The sequence below is a fragment of the Lathamus discolor genome, chromosome 5 (genome assembly GCF_037157495.1).
Source record: "Lathamus discolor isolate bLatDis1 chromosome 5, bLatDis1.hap1, whole genome shotgun sequence".
NCBI classification, from domain to species: Eukaryota; Metazoa; Chordata; class Aves; order Psittaciformes; family Psittacidae; genus Lathamus; species Lathamus discolor.
In genome coordinates, this window is record NC_088888.1 from 78,506,071 (window position 1) to 78,518,956 (window position 12,886).

Consider the following 12,886-nt stretch of genomic DNA (forward strand, 5'->3'; position numbering starts at 1 on the left):
CTGAGAACTCTCTGCCTTACATCTCCTCTGTTAAGGAAGACAATGATATTAGCTGGCTTTCTTGGGGGAAATAAGCATTGTTATCATTCTATACTTTTCAGAACACGTATCTGTCAGTCTTGAGAAAGCTATTTCCAAGGGACTAGGAATTCATTGGAGTACCCGCATGATTTGGCCCTTAGTGTTTCAGAAACAAAAATGATGATGGTTGTAGCCTCCCACCCCATCCACGGTTGCAGAAGATGTGCTATAGATGACAGAAGGGATTTTTAATCTTTTCGGCTTTCAGATGATGTTAGTGTTTCCTGACTTGTTGCAGGCCAGACCTAAAAGTTCAGAACCCACACTGTTCTTTTCAATTCCTGTCACATCCCTCTTCTGTGTATCTGATTTCTCTGCCGTGAGCTGCCTTTTTCCATGTTTCAGGATACAGTGCAAAATGATGCTGAGAGCAGCTAGTGATTTACCTGCAATCTGAATCAAAAGGCAAAATTAAGGCGATATCAGAACCCAAACCTATGCAGAAATGTGTATCTTTACTGCACAAAGTGATAGGAAGTTCAGCTTGCTTCATTCCACGGCAGAGCAGTCCACTAGTCCTCTGCTTTGCAACTCCATAGCACTGTCACTGATCTCTAGGTGTGACTGCCATGTGCTGTCTCAGGACTCGCAGGGTCTGTGCATACTCTCCTGTACCTTGTTGTATGCTACAAAGGTTTCTTAATTATGTTTTCTCTATTACCAGCTCTCAAATCATCCCTAAAGTGTCCCAGGATCCTGATTTTGAGGAGTGTCAAAGCTGGATAAAATACATTGCTCTTAAAGAGTTACCTTTAAAATCCTCTAAGTCTAGTTAAAATAAACAGAAGTATTTTTATACATATGTCAACATTAAACAGCAGAGTGGAAGAAGCTTTATAAAAATGCATGCATAACGAAATGCAAGGAAATAGCTTTACACTTACTATTAAACTAGCTTTAATACTCTTCTCTACCTTGTATATTTCAGCCAGGAAGCTCACAACCATCCTTGCTAAGGGCAGGGATCCACTTGGCTTTTGTAAACCTCCAGAAGTGTCAGTTCCTGCTTTGTCTTTGTATTCCAGACACGAATCTGGACTTTGAAGTCAGGTCGAACTCTGCAGAGCTAGATAAGTGCCTGTCATTCCCAGCGGTTGCTTCATCCCCAACAGAGCCAGGATTGAGTCATGATGCCATTGTTACTTCCTTTGAAAACTGTTATCTGTTCCCTCTAGGTTTGGAAATGCTACTCTCCTTTGGGTGTTGAGATGGTGTAGTTCTTCTTTTGGTCTAGACAGTAAGTAAAGACAGTTCAGTGGGATTTCTGTGCTTGACTAAACTGTTAGTGAATCATGAATCCACTGAGAGGACTCCTATTCAATACAGTAGTCTAGAGAAGGAAGCCTTTTCATCCAGTGATCCTTATTTTGATATATATACCTTAACCATCATACTATACACAGCAATAGAAATCCAACTTGGTATGGTAGAAGAATATCCATGGAACCAAAAGCATGCAGCTGGATCTGCATTACTGAAATTGTTACCTATTTTATTCATTCAGAATCAGACTAATAGATCTAAAAATATATAGTACCTACAAAGTTTTCCTGTATTCATTGGTTAAATACGTGTTTCAGGATGGCTGTTAAACAGGCAGGCTGAATATGCTAATTGAGAGATACGCTGGTAGTCTTCATCATGGAAGCTTTAGGAGGAGAGATGAGAGAGAGTAATTCCTTGTCCTCTGTATTGTATGGCATCACTCACAAGCAAAGGGTAGGAAAGTTTGTGTCCGGAGATGAGACATTCTGCTTTGAGATGAGTCAGAAAGGAGTTCTCAGCCTTTGTCCTGTACTCTTCCGTGTCTAAGAGGATGCGAGTGTGGGGAAAGAAGGCATGTGGCAGATGCAAAAGCCATATAGACAACATATATGTATAGACAACAAAATCATTCCATCTTAACTCATTAGTGGCAGTAAATTTCCAGCTAAAGCTAAGAGAAAGTGAGGTAGAGCATAGCTGCTGTTGAATTCAGCCAGCGAGAACATGTACTGTTAAGTGTAATCATAATGATGCCATTGTCATTTTCTCTTTTGTGAATTTATTCCATGACTGAAAACCTATGTTTCTCAAGTAACTTTTGTTTAATCTGTAATTTTGTCCAGCAATAAATCTGGCTAGTCATCTGACACATAGCAAGGCATTTGATACTGTCTCCCACAGCATCCTCATAGATAAGCTGAGGAAGTGTGGGCTTGACGATCAAGTAGTGAGGTGGATCGAGAACTGGTTGAAAGGAAGAAGGCAGAGAGTTGTGGTCAATGGCGCAGAATCTAGCTGGAGGTCTGTGACTAGTGGAGTTCCTCAGGGGTCGGTGCTGGGACCGGTGCTGTTTAATATTTTCATCAATGACCTGGATGAGGGAACTGAGTGCACCCTCAGCAAGTTTGCTGATGACACAAAACTGGGAGGAGTGGCTGACACACCAGAGGACTGTGCTGCCATTCAGCGAGACCTGGACAGGCTGGAGAGTTGGGCGGGGAGAAACTTGATGAAATTTAACAAGGGCAAGTGTAGAGTCTTGCATCTGGGGAAGAACAACCCCATGTACCAGTACAGGTTGGGGGTTGACCTGCTGGAAAGTAGTGAAGGGGAAAGGGACCTGGGGGTTCTGGTGGATAGGAGGATGACCATGAGCCAGCAATGTGCTCTTGTGGCCAAGAAGGCAAATGGCATCTTAGGGTGCATTAGAAAGGGAGTGGTTAGTAGGTCAAGAGAGGTTCTCCTCCCCCTCTACTCAGCCTTGGTGAGGCCGCATCTGGAATATTGCGTCCAGTTCTGGGCCCCTCTGTTCAAGAAGGACAGGGAATTGCTTGAAGGAGTCCAGCGCAGAGCCACAAAGATGATTAAGGGAGTGGAACATCTCCCTTATGAAGAGAGGCTGAGGGAGCTGGGTCTCTTTAGCTTGCAAAAGAGGAGACTGAGGGGTGACCTCATCAATGTTTACAAATATGTGAAGGGTAGGTGTCAGGATGATGGAGCTAGGCTTTTTTCAGTGATATCCAGTGATAGGACAAGGGGCAATGGGTGTAAACTGGAACATAGGAAGTTCCACGTTAACATCAGGAAGAACTTCTTTACTGTAAGAGTGACAGAGCACTGGAACAGGTTGCCCAGGGGGGTTGTGGAGTCTCCTACACTGGAGATATTCAAGGCCCGCCTGGACAAGTTCCTGTGTGATGTACTGTAGGTTACCCTGCTCTTGCAGGGGGGTTGGACTAGATGATCTTTTGAGGTCCCTTCCAACCCTTGGGATTCTGTGATTCTGTGATTCTGTGATTCCTTATCCCAGCTTGTTACATATCTAAGAGCTGTGGCGCTGGACATATTGAAAAATTGCTAAGATATCCAGTGCATCCCCATAGATGTTCAATGGCAGTTTACCACGAGATTAAGGAGAGGAAGGAATGTCTTTTTGGGATCAGTGATGGCTAGTGAAATTATCTGACCTGAAGTAAAAAAGCTCTGAATATGACTGGTGGCCTCCTTAATGGCTTTTGACTGAAAACAGACATGACAGTGATCTGTAACTTTGGGGCAATGTTGCATTCAGAGTTAACTGTTCACCTGATTTCATCTTTGAGGAATACTGTAAAAGTCATCATGTTGCCTTTGATCTCCATATGTATTCTTTCTCTCCCACATCTTATTTATTAGGACTGCAAAATCTTTTGATGTGTCCAGTCCTCTTCTGTACATTATCACAGAGATTAGCCCAGCTGGGGGCCAAATTTCAAGTAGAGATTTTAAGGGCACAGTAATATAAGGCCAGAGGTCCCTCCATTGAAGCATTGTTGATCTGGTGTGGCAGTTTTTTGCAGTCAGTAGTGACAAGAATGCTGTGCTACAATCATATTTAGATCTCCCTGACTACACAACCTGCATGGCCATGTACCTGTTGTCAGCTGGGTGCACAGTGTGCGTTCTTGGGAAGAGCCAAACTCATAAATCTGGAGCCAAAGAAAGAAGCCAAAAGGGCTTTCGCTTCTCCTTGGTAGGAGAGCAGTGTTAGCAGAGTGTGAGGGTTGAAAGAAAATAAAAAGGAAGACTTCTTCTATCTTTTGGTAAAGAAAAAAGAATAAATGACAGTTTAAAGAATCATTCAGGATGTTACACAGAAATAATTACTTGGACAACAACATATTGCATCCAGACTGCAAACACACACCACAACCAAAAGAGGAAGTATTTTATCAGCAAATAAAATGTCTTGTTTGGAATAACTTGATAGCACTCAGATTCTGCTAGCTGCTACACCCTCCTCCCCCCAAAAAAGTGGGATAGAAGATTTATGCAACATAAAAAAATCTGAAGTTAAGAACTCATATTTTACAAGAGCATGAAATAGACAGGAAGGGGTGACAGCATTTGCCTGAGTGTACCTCTGCCCGTGAATCAAACTCTGAGTAGGTGCAAGCAACAGATGGCTTACGCAATTTTATTCTTTATTTTTTAAGTTTCACTACTTATAGTTTGGGTTTTTTTCTTTTTTTTTTTCTTCTTTGTTTTGTTTTATTTGGTTGTTTTGTGGGGGGGGTTTTGTTTGTTTTGGCTTGGGTTTTTTTTTGTTTGTTTGGTTGGTTGGGTTGGTTTGGTTTGGTTTGGTTTGTTTTTTTCCCCCAGATAGCTCTTTGTTTGCATTCAGCCCTGGCTGGTCTATTTTTTTTAATCTTTACACAGTCCTTAAATTAAATCTTCCCTTTCCTCAATTTTATAAACTGTGCCTATTAATAAAAAACCCTCTTTCAGTTGCGCTCTTGGTTTGTTTGTTTGCTTTTTTTCCCATCTAATATAAGTTTATTTTAACTTTTGTCTAATGTTTGTATTTTCCATTTGGGTTTGTAGTTATTAGCTAAACAGCTACTCCTACTGAGCCAATGGAAGGCTTGATTCGTATCACTGGAAAGACAGTGTGCTAGAAACTGGTAGCTGGTGGAGGGGAATGGAGTTCTGGTGATTGGCATGAGTTTATTCCAACAAAGAAAAGTAATAAGAGACAACTGAAAGTGTGGGACAATCTGTTGGTTACTGGCCCTGGGAGAGGTCTGGAACAATATGTACCAGGGAGTTGAATATGGTGGTTATTATGTGTCATACAATAGAAAATGTCAGTAAAGGTGTGATCCAGAGAAGACTTGCTGCTGTCAAGAAGTCACAATTCTAGCAGAAAAGCTGCCGTTTCTTGCACAGTATTCTAGATTTTAATCCCAAACTAAGCTTTAAATAGATGAATCCATAATAGTCCAGTTGAGGTCAGTGGTGAAATTCTCACTCACTTGCATGGTAAAAATCAGGCTCCTCAGGTAATAACATGTCTGACTCTTCTTTGGGCAGCAACAAGAAAATACATACCACAGCAGGAGATTTCAGGAATATGGTTGGTTGGTTCGGGTTTGTTTTGTTTTGCTTTTTTTAAATTAGATCAGCAAATTTGCACTACCACTGCCCTACAGAAGCATTCATATACTTCATTAATAATCCTCATGACAGCCTTTGGCTTGGCCAGTCTGATAAGGTTGAGGTGGAGAGAATGATTCCACACTTCTTCCTGCAGAAGAGTTCAAGCAAACAAGATGGGTTTTGATGTTCAGTTGCAGATATTGATGGATAACTGAAACTGACATATTTAGGTGGGGTGTGGAGAGGGAAATCTGACCTAAGGTCATTTACATGAATGTGGCTTTTAAACATGAAAATACAGTAAATGAGAGGATAGATCAGTCACAAAGCGTTGAAAGCACTCTAAACAGCTTATGTTTGTTGATATAGAATACAAGGAGAAAAATGGCATAGTCAAAACACTGAGCTAAGAAAACTAACTTTGGAACTGACAAGCTAGAAGCAATGCAAGATGGCATTTGTCAAAGCCAGAGAAAAGAATATTGAGGGAAGCAAGTAATGAGGTTATGAGTGATGTGGTTCTAAGTTTCAGCTGTGAAGAAGTGTTAGTTAGAGAGAATTGCAAAATACACAATGATAAGGAGGTCGATTCTAAGATGATTCCTGATCGTAGGTCTTTGTGATATTTCCCACAGTGGTAAAGCTAAAGGTAATTGGAAGAAACATAGCATTTTGCTTTGGACATGTTGCACTTAAGCTTAAAGTCTTAAGTCAGAGCACTAAGAAGAAAAGTGAAGTGCAACAGACTGTTAGTTTAGTTCAAGTTAAATGAGAGATGTCTATGGATGGGTAATAAATCTGCTGGTGGCTGACCTAGAGAGGATAGATGATTCTCTATCTATATGGCTTATTTAAAGGCAAACAGCATAGAAGGAGTGATACTGCAAAGTTTCTGCTGAGTGCTGGGTCATGGAGAAGGTAAGTATATTCAGACCTATGTTACAGGAGCAATTGCAGAGGGAGGAGGTTAACTGGGAGAAAATCAAGTTACAGACCCCAAGCAAGAATATTTTGCTGCTGATAAGAAGGCAGTAATAGGATGGGTTAAATATTAGTTTATTAGTAGACCAAGAAAATTATTAAAGGCTGTCTTGAGAGGATTTTGAGGGCAGCACAAAAGGCACGTATTAAGTTGTAGGGAAGAGGAATCTCACCTAGATATTGTAGATGGTACTGGAAGATGGAGCACTACTGATGAAAATATTGGAGTAAAGAGTGAGTTTCCCTAAGATGAAAAAGGTTAAAGCATGGAGGCAGCAGCACTTTTCTTTTATCTGTCTTTGTTGCACGTTTGTTTGGCAAAGGTTTTATTTCCATAAGCATGTATGTCTCTTAAATGGAGATCTTAATCCACTTAGTAGTAAAGCTACCAAAAATCTGTTTCATACAAGAAACTATATACCTCACATCCATATGTGCTGTCATCCGCATAGATAGACCCAAAATTAAAAAATTACGAAGACATTATTTCAAAATAGATATTTAAGCTCTCAAGTTCTGTTACGTCATTTCACTAGTGACATCTTCAAGATGTGGCCTTAATGATGGGTAATGGACATAACGTTGTAGCACCATAGTATCAAAGGCATGGAACTGCAAATGATGCCAGGCAATGCTACTGGATTTTGGTATCTGCAATGACAGCCTTCTGCCCTGTACTACACAGTCAGAACTTTTTCATGGTTGCCACTCTCCTACCCTGTCAGAGCTAGATCAGCAGTATCTGCAAGCCCTCTCTGAACCACAAGGCTTATGAGCTAGTGCCGCAAACTGGCCATTTTAACTTTTACTCCCTGATAGTGCACCTACCTGTGCTCTGCAGAGAGCCAGAGGCACTGCAGAGGAGCAGTGAGCAGAAGGGGAGCAGCTTTAAACAGGAAATTCTATGGGGATGAGAAAAGCAGACTCAATCCTCCTGCTCATGACCTTCAGTGTGGAGTCAAAGGCCTGTGGGATCAGTAGTTCCTCCTTCTTCCCCAGTGAGATGAGATTGGCAGGGAAACTGACTGAAACCCTATTGATCACTTGTTCGGAAAGTTCAATAGTGTTAGGAAAGCTGCAATATGTTTTTCTTCTTTTTGTACTGAAGTAATGAAAGCATGAAATGCTTTTCTGCCCTGAGAGGAATCCTAGCTCAGGTTTTTTGGTTTTGGGTTGTTGGTTTTTTTGAGTGTGTATACTTTTCTGCTTGTGTATACTGAGTTTAAACCTAATGGCAACAAGCTTGTCTTTCCTGAGTATCTTTGTGAAACCCTTAGAAATAATCACCACAGCTATAGGCATCTACGGCTTGGAGGCTGAACAGCCTATAAAAGAGATGGTGTTCCTCTTTCACCTGCAGAGGAGGTGAACGAATAGTTACATTTTCTCTTTGGGGATGGCTTACATTGCCTCCCAAGTGCATATACTGGGGTGGGAAACACAAACCTACATGATCATTTGGACCACAGTATCAGGGGACTCAAGAAAGGTGAAAAGGGCATCACATGGTGCCTATTCCTAGAAAGTCCCTTGGAGGACTACAACCTGGACTACTGTTTTGTTTGACTGTTTGTGGGAGATAGAGTGAGATTCCTTATATGCCCTTTTTACCACTATTTCTGGCATCCTATCTGACATCCAAATCTTCTGCGAGTGTGTAAGTAAGAGCAATGAAGTGAATTGGAAATGTGATGTGAACTCCATTTGCTACGTTATCTCTCACTTAACCTGAACTATGAAGAGCAACTAGCATCCTAAATCAATCTGTTCCCCTTTTACCTAGCTAATTCCATACACATCTCTATAGAATTATGTCTACAGAGATATAAATGGCCCAATCCTTTTTCTGATTTAAAGAAGCAGGAGCTTTTGTGTGTCAGTTTCCCTGGAACAAACCAAGTTTATAGCTTAAGTTGGTAATATTTATAGCATCATTAACAAAAACAGTGGAGCTATAAACCAGATTTAGAGATATTAAAATACGGTTTTGAGGAACCCACTTTTCAGGCCAAATATTTTACAAGTAGGGATTTTCAATTGCTGAATTATCTGATCCTGTGTATTCTTCTGGTCCTCAGGTCTTTTGTTTCTGGATCTAGACATCAGATTTTTCAGTGGTGTGGATTGTTTTTTTTTGGGTTTTTTTGAGGGTTTTTTATTGTTTTGTTTCTTTTCTTTTTTTCCTCTTTTTTTTTTCTTTTTTTTTTACTTTGATTTTTCATTTTAACAGTGGCTGACTGTGAAAAGGCTATGACTGGTGTCAGAGCACTCAGTGAAGCATTTACCTTGGTGATTTTTTTAAGCAATGTAGTATATACTGCCCTGTGGTAAAGTTGACTCCCCTAAAGTCAAGATGCCACTTATTTCAGCAGAAAGCCATCTGGGTCAGCTTAAATCACCAATGAAGTGAGGTTATTCTTAAACCAGTTCTGTAGGAGGACACCTGCCCAGGCCCCAGGGGCATGTGCTTAGGCTTATTTCTAAATTAAATTGTTTTGAAGGAAAGCTAATCAGAATCTGAAAATATTTGACGGTGATTAAATTTGGAATTCATGGATAATTAGCTGGGAAAAAAAAAGAAAAGCTATCTGCAGATGCTGAATTCAGCATGTGTCAGTAGAGCTGCAAAGGCACATCCCTCCTAGAGTCTTCAAGGCTGCTCTTCTGGGGTCTTCATGCAATATTTTGGGAAGACACTGCCTGAGCACAAAGTACGGTAAGTAAAGATAAGACATAACATCAGGGCTCTACTTAGAGTTATCTTTTATTCCTCTGACCTTGTGAAGCCACCTTTAGAGAGCTATTCAAGCTGTTAGAAATCTGTTTGCAGGTAGAAAAGAGCTGTTCCTGCTGGGAGTTTTGCTGTGCTCCAGGAAACTTCTGTTGAGTTCCTGAATAGTGGGGAAGATCCTCATTGCTTTTAACTGTCTCTGTCCTCTCCCCTGCTTTGTTAACTTTTCTCTGCTTTTGAATCCTGAGATATTCAGAACAGCCTTTCACCTTTCAGAGGAAGCACTAGAACTGATACCAAGATCTCCACAAGGCAACACTGTTTGCTGTGTAGCTGTTTTATTGATCTTAACCTGAAGAACCAATCTACATATTCTCAAGCTCTATGTCCTGATATCCTTTCTCTTAGCTATTTAATTTCAAATAAAGAGATTTCCTGTCACAGTTCGTGCTTTTGCCCCCACTATGTATGGTTGTATTTTTATTTAGGTGAGATGCAATTATGACCATATTGCAGTCAGCAAGCAGCACTAGAGTGGCTGAGCTGCTGTTCTATTGGACTCTCTAACAATATCTGTAACAGATATAGATGTTGTGGAACTAATCAGCCCCACTTTGAAGATGCTAAGCCTTTACACTGCTTTGGTCTTCCCTCTGCAAGCAGCTTCTCTGTCCTTCTGCTAGAAGGGATTTGCAGCATTAGCTTCCCCAAAAGAACAAAACAAATACAAAGGACTTCTTAAATAGGATACATCCTCATCCCAGATTGAGGTGGGATACATCCCTTGAGAAAGTGATGTATCAATAAATTAGCAAAATTAGCATGATTGCTGTCTGATACCAAAGAAATGGTTTTAATCCTCTCTTAAGGTGAAGGCAAAATCTCTTTGGTTATATGGGCAGAGGACAGATAGAGGGGCAGTAATGACTGTCTGCAGAATTAGTGATGCTGCTACTGGAACACTGCTTGCGCTTCAAAAGCATGGTGAATAGCTGACGGAAATTCAGACAAGAGCTGCATAAATGGTTTGAGATCTGCAAAAGCAGGCTTTTTAATGAGAAACTAGGGATGCTTGATACATTTTAAATCATCAGCCCAAGGCTCATTAGTCGAGCAGGCAGACGTTAATTTTGACATCCCAAGGCTGAGCGAACAGAGCCTGTTTTCTTCCTCTGTGCAAGTCAGTTATAGCCTGAGCAGCAACAGCAAGACAGGTCTGGGGTTTGAGCATGCTGGTCCTCCTGTTCGTGGGGGACAGGAGGAATGGGCCTGGTGACCGCTGTTCTGGAAAGAGGCTTTTTCTCACCCTGGCAGTATTTATTATCACACAAATGATTCATTTGCTCAGAAGAGGCTGATACCTGGTGATTTTACATGATCCTAGACATGTAAATGCTAATGTCTGTGATGCTATTGCCTTTTCTCTGGCCTGCCCCTAGAAACTACTTAATCTGTCTGAGTCTAAGGGGACATCCCCACAGCTCCAAAGGGGAGCAGGATGGTACCTAAGTCTTCTAACACAGAACTGTAACATGGCCACAGCATACCCTGTAAAGCAGGCCTGCAGAATACCCTGAGGACTGAGTTAGTCCTATGTCATATACTTACTTTTTCCTCCCTTGAGACCAAGTTTTATCTTTTCTAAGAAATTTCTCCTTTGAAATATTCTAAGGAGCCCAGACAGATATAATCTTTCTTCCTGAAATTTATTCTTTTACTTCATTATTTAAGAGACCATCTGATCATTCTTCTCAATTAAAATAAGTGTTTTTCATTCAGCTCCTTGGAGATGCAAATGTCTCTTGCTAGAGCAAAGTCCTTGACTAGCTAATTAATAACTCCTTGCTTCTATAAGTTGGGAAAAGTCTCCCTATTTCTTCTCTTTTTTTGACTCTGATGTGGTGAAATGTATCTTAAACTTATTTTATAGTCTCTAACACTAGGTATATGTAAAACATGTCATTGCAAATACCTAACCATGATAAATGGGCTCTTGACTGAATGCCCACACAATGGTGATTAATCACTTTGGGGTGATGGAACCCCAGCAAGATTCTACTAAGCATGTGAGGCAGACTTCCATTGCACAGTTACACCCAAGGAGGATAGAGAGCAGTGATGCATTCAAGAGATTTTGATACTTCAGTGACTGCGAAGGCAGACGATTGGCTATTGTTATAGCACCATAAGCGGAGTGGGAAATTCAGAAATTAGGTTATATCGTTATGTAAACCACACCCAGTCTTAGCAAACAGCATTATAGCATTTCACCAAGGTTTGTTAGCTGAGACAATTCCAGGCAAGTATAAAAGCAACTATTCTTCTGTAAAAGCTTTGCTGTAAACTGTGTACTTTCTGTCATGTCTTTTATTCTTGTCTCATATGGAGGTGTTTTTCAGAATTAGCAGGCATACAATTCAGTATATGTGTTACTGGAACTATCACATTGAATAGGGCTTATTGTTGATAAAGTTGCTGGGTTTCATTTTGCACTGGATGTTTAATGACATTGTTAAGATTTTTTACCATCATTGATGTACTGTTTCTGTCTGTGTATTATTGTCATAGGGAAGTACAGATTATTAAAGGAATATTAAGATTCTCTTTGGGTTTTTGTTGTTGTTGGTTTTTTTTTTTTTTTCCTCCAGATTTTTTCTAATGTCAATGGGCAAAATAGATCTTGTCTTAAAAAACTGTGTACCTTAGCACATCAGTATTCACTAGTGCTGGTTTTGGATAACAAATTACCATTACCTCAGGTTGCTCTGGTTCTTTCCTGAGCTGAAGTTTCTTAGCTTATTCCTCTATAGTCTTAACAACATCTGCAGTGTAAGCAGCACAACAATAGAAATCTTAAAGAAAGTGGAATATTTGTCTTTTTTTTTCACAAAGTACTGAGGTGATCTATGCATTAACTACCAGAACTATGCAGCAAACTATCATCTGGACTCCCCATTTAGTAGAATGGATGACTCCAACTATAGGCAGAGTAGGTAGTCCCAGGGTAGCCAAACAGCCACGGACCATCTGCCGCTTTCACCTACCCTTAAGCTTTGCAAAACCAACTGGCTGTTGCCATAAAGAAAGTGCTGGTGGTGATTTTATGAGATGTCCTTCCTGCAGTAGCAGTTGATCTGCTGTGACAGCGAGCCCATTTCCTCACTGTCTGCTTCTTGTAGCAAGGGGCTGCAAGCATGCCCCAGATTTAGAGGGACCAGGTTCTGGGTGAATAGAAAGTAGAGAAGACACATAGAAAAATCACACACACAAAGATCAACTTTAAATCCAATTGTGCATGTCAAACAACTTATAAAAGTATGATATCATTGCCTAATTATTAAGCAAGATGCATATTTTTAAAGGCTGAATCTTGTGGAGGTATAAAAAACCCATTGACATTTTTTGTCCTTTGTCATTCTTTAAAGGACAGCTAAATTCTGTTGACCTTTTTATGTGATTGAATTGAAAAGTTTTAAAGCCCCAGAATTTGTTTTTTTAAAGTCAATCAAAATTTTGGCATTTCAGTATATCCGGCATTTCAGTATCCTAATTTTCATCACCATAAAGATCAATACTACCATCCATCTTTGTTTATGGTATTTTATTTCCTCCAGAAGCTGTCTGGAGTGTCAAAGAAGATCTCTAGATCCCTGTCAACAAGATTCCAATAAGAAACAGCAGAAAAATATT

General features: G+C 40.4%; 1 long non-coding RNA gene across 2 annotated transcripts in view; it reads right to left on the reverse strand.

The window, feature by feature from the left end:
- Positions 1 to 1,023: 1,023 nt before the first annotated feature.
- Positions 1,024 to 12,886, reverse strand: part of LOC136015437 (uncharacterized) — an 83,494-nt gene continuing 71,631 nt past the window's right edge. The window contains exon 10 of one of the 2 annotated variants that reach the window (XR_010613214.1): positions 1,024 to 1,311. This is a non-coding gene — a long non-coding RNA (uncharacterized LOC136015437). Of the gene's footprint in view, positions 1,312 to 4,657; positions 5,633 to 12,886 lie in introns of those variants that run through there. The other variant, XR_010613215.1, reaches the window with a different exon arrangement.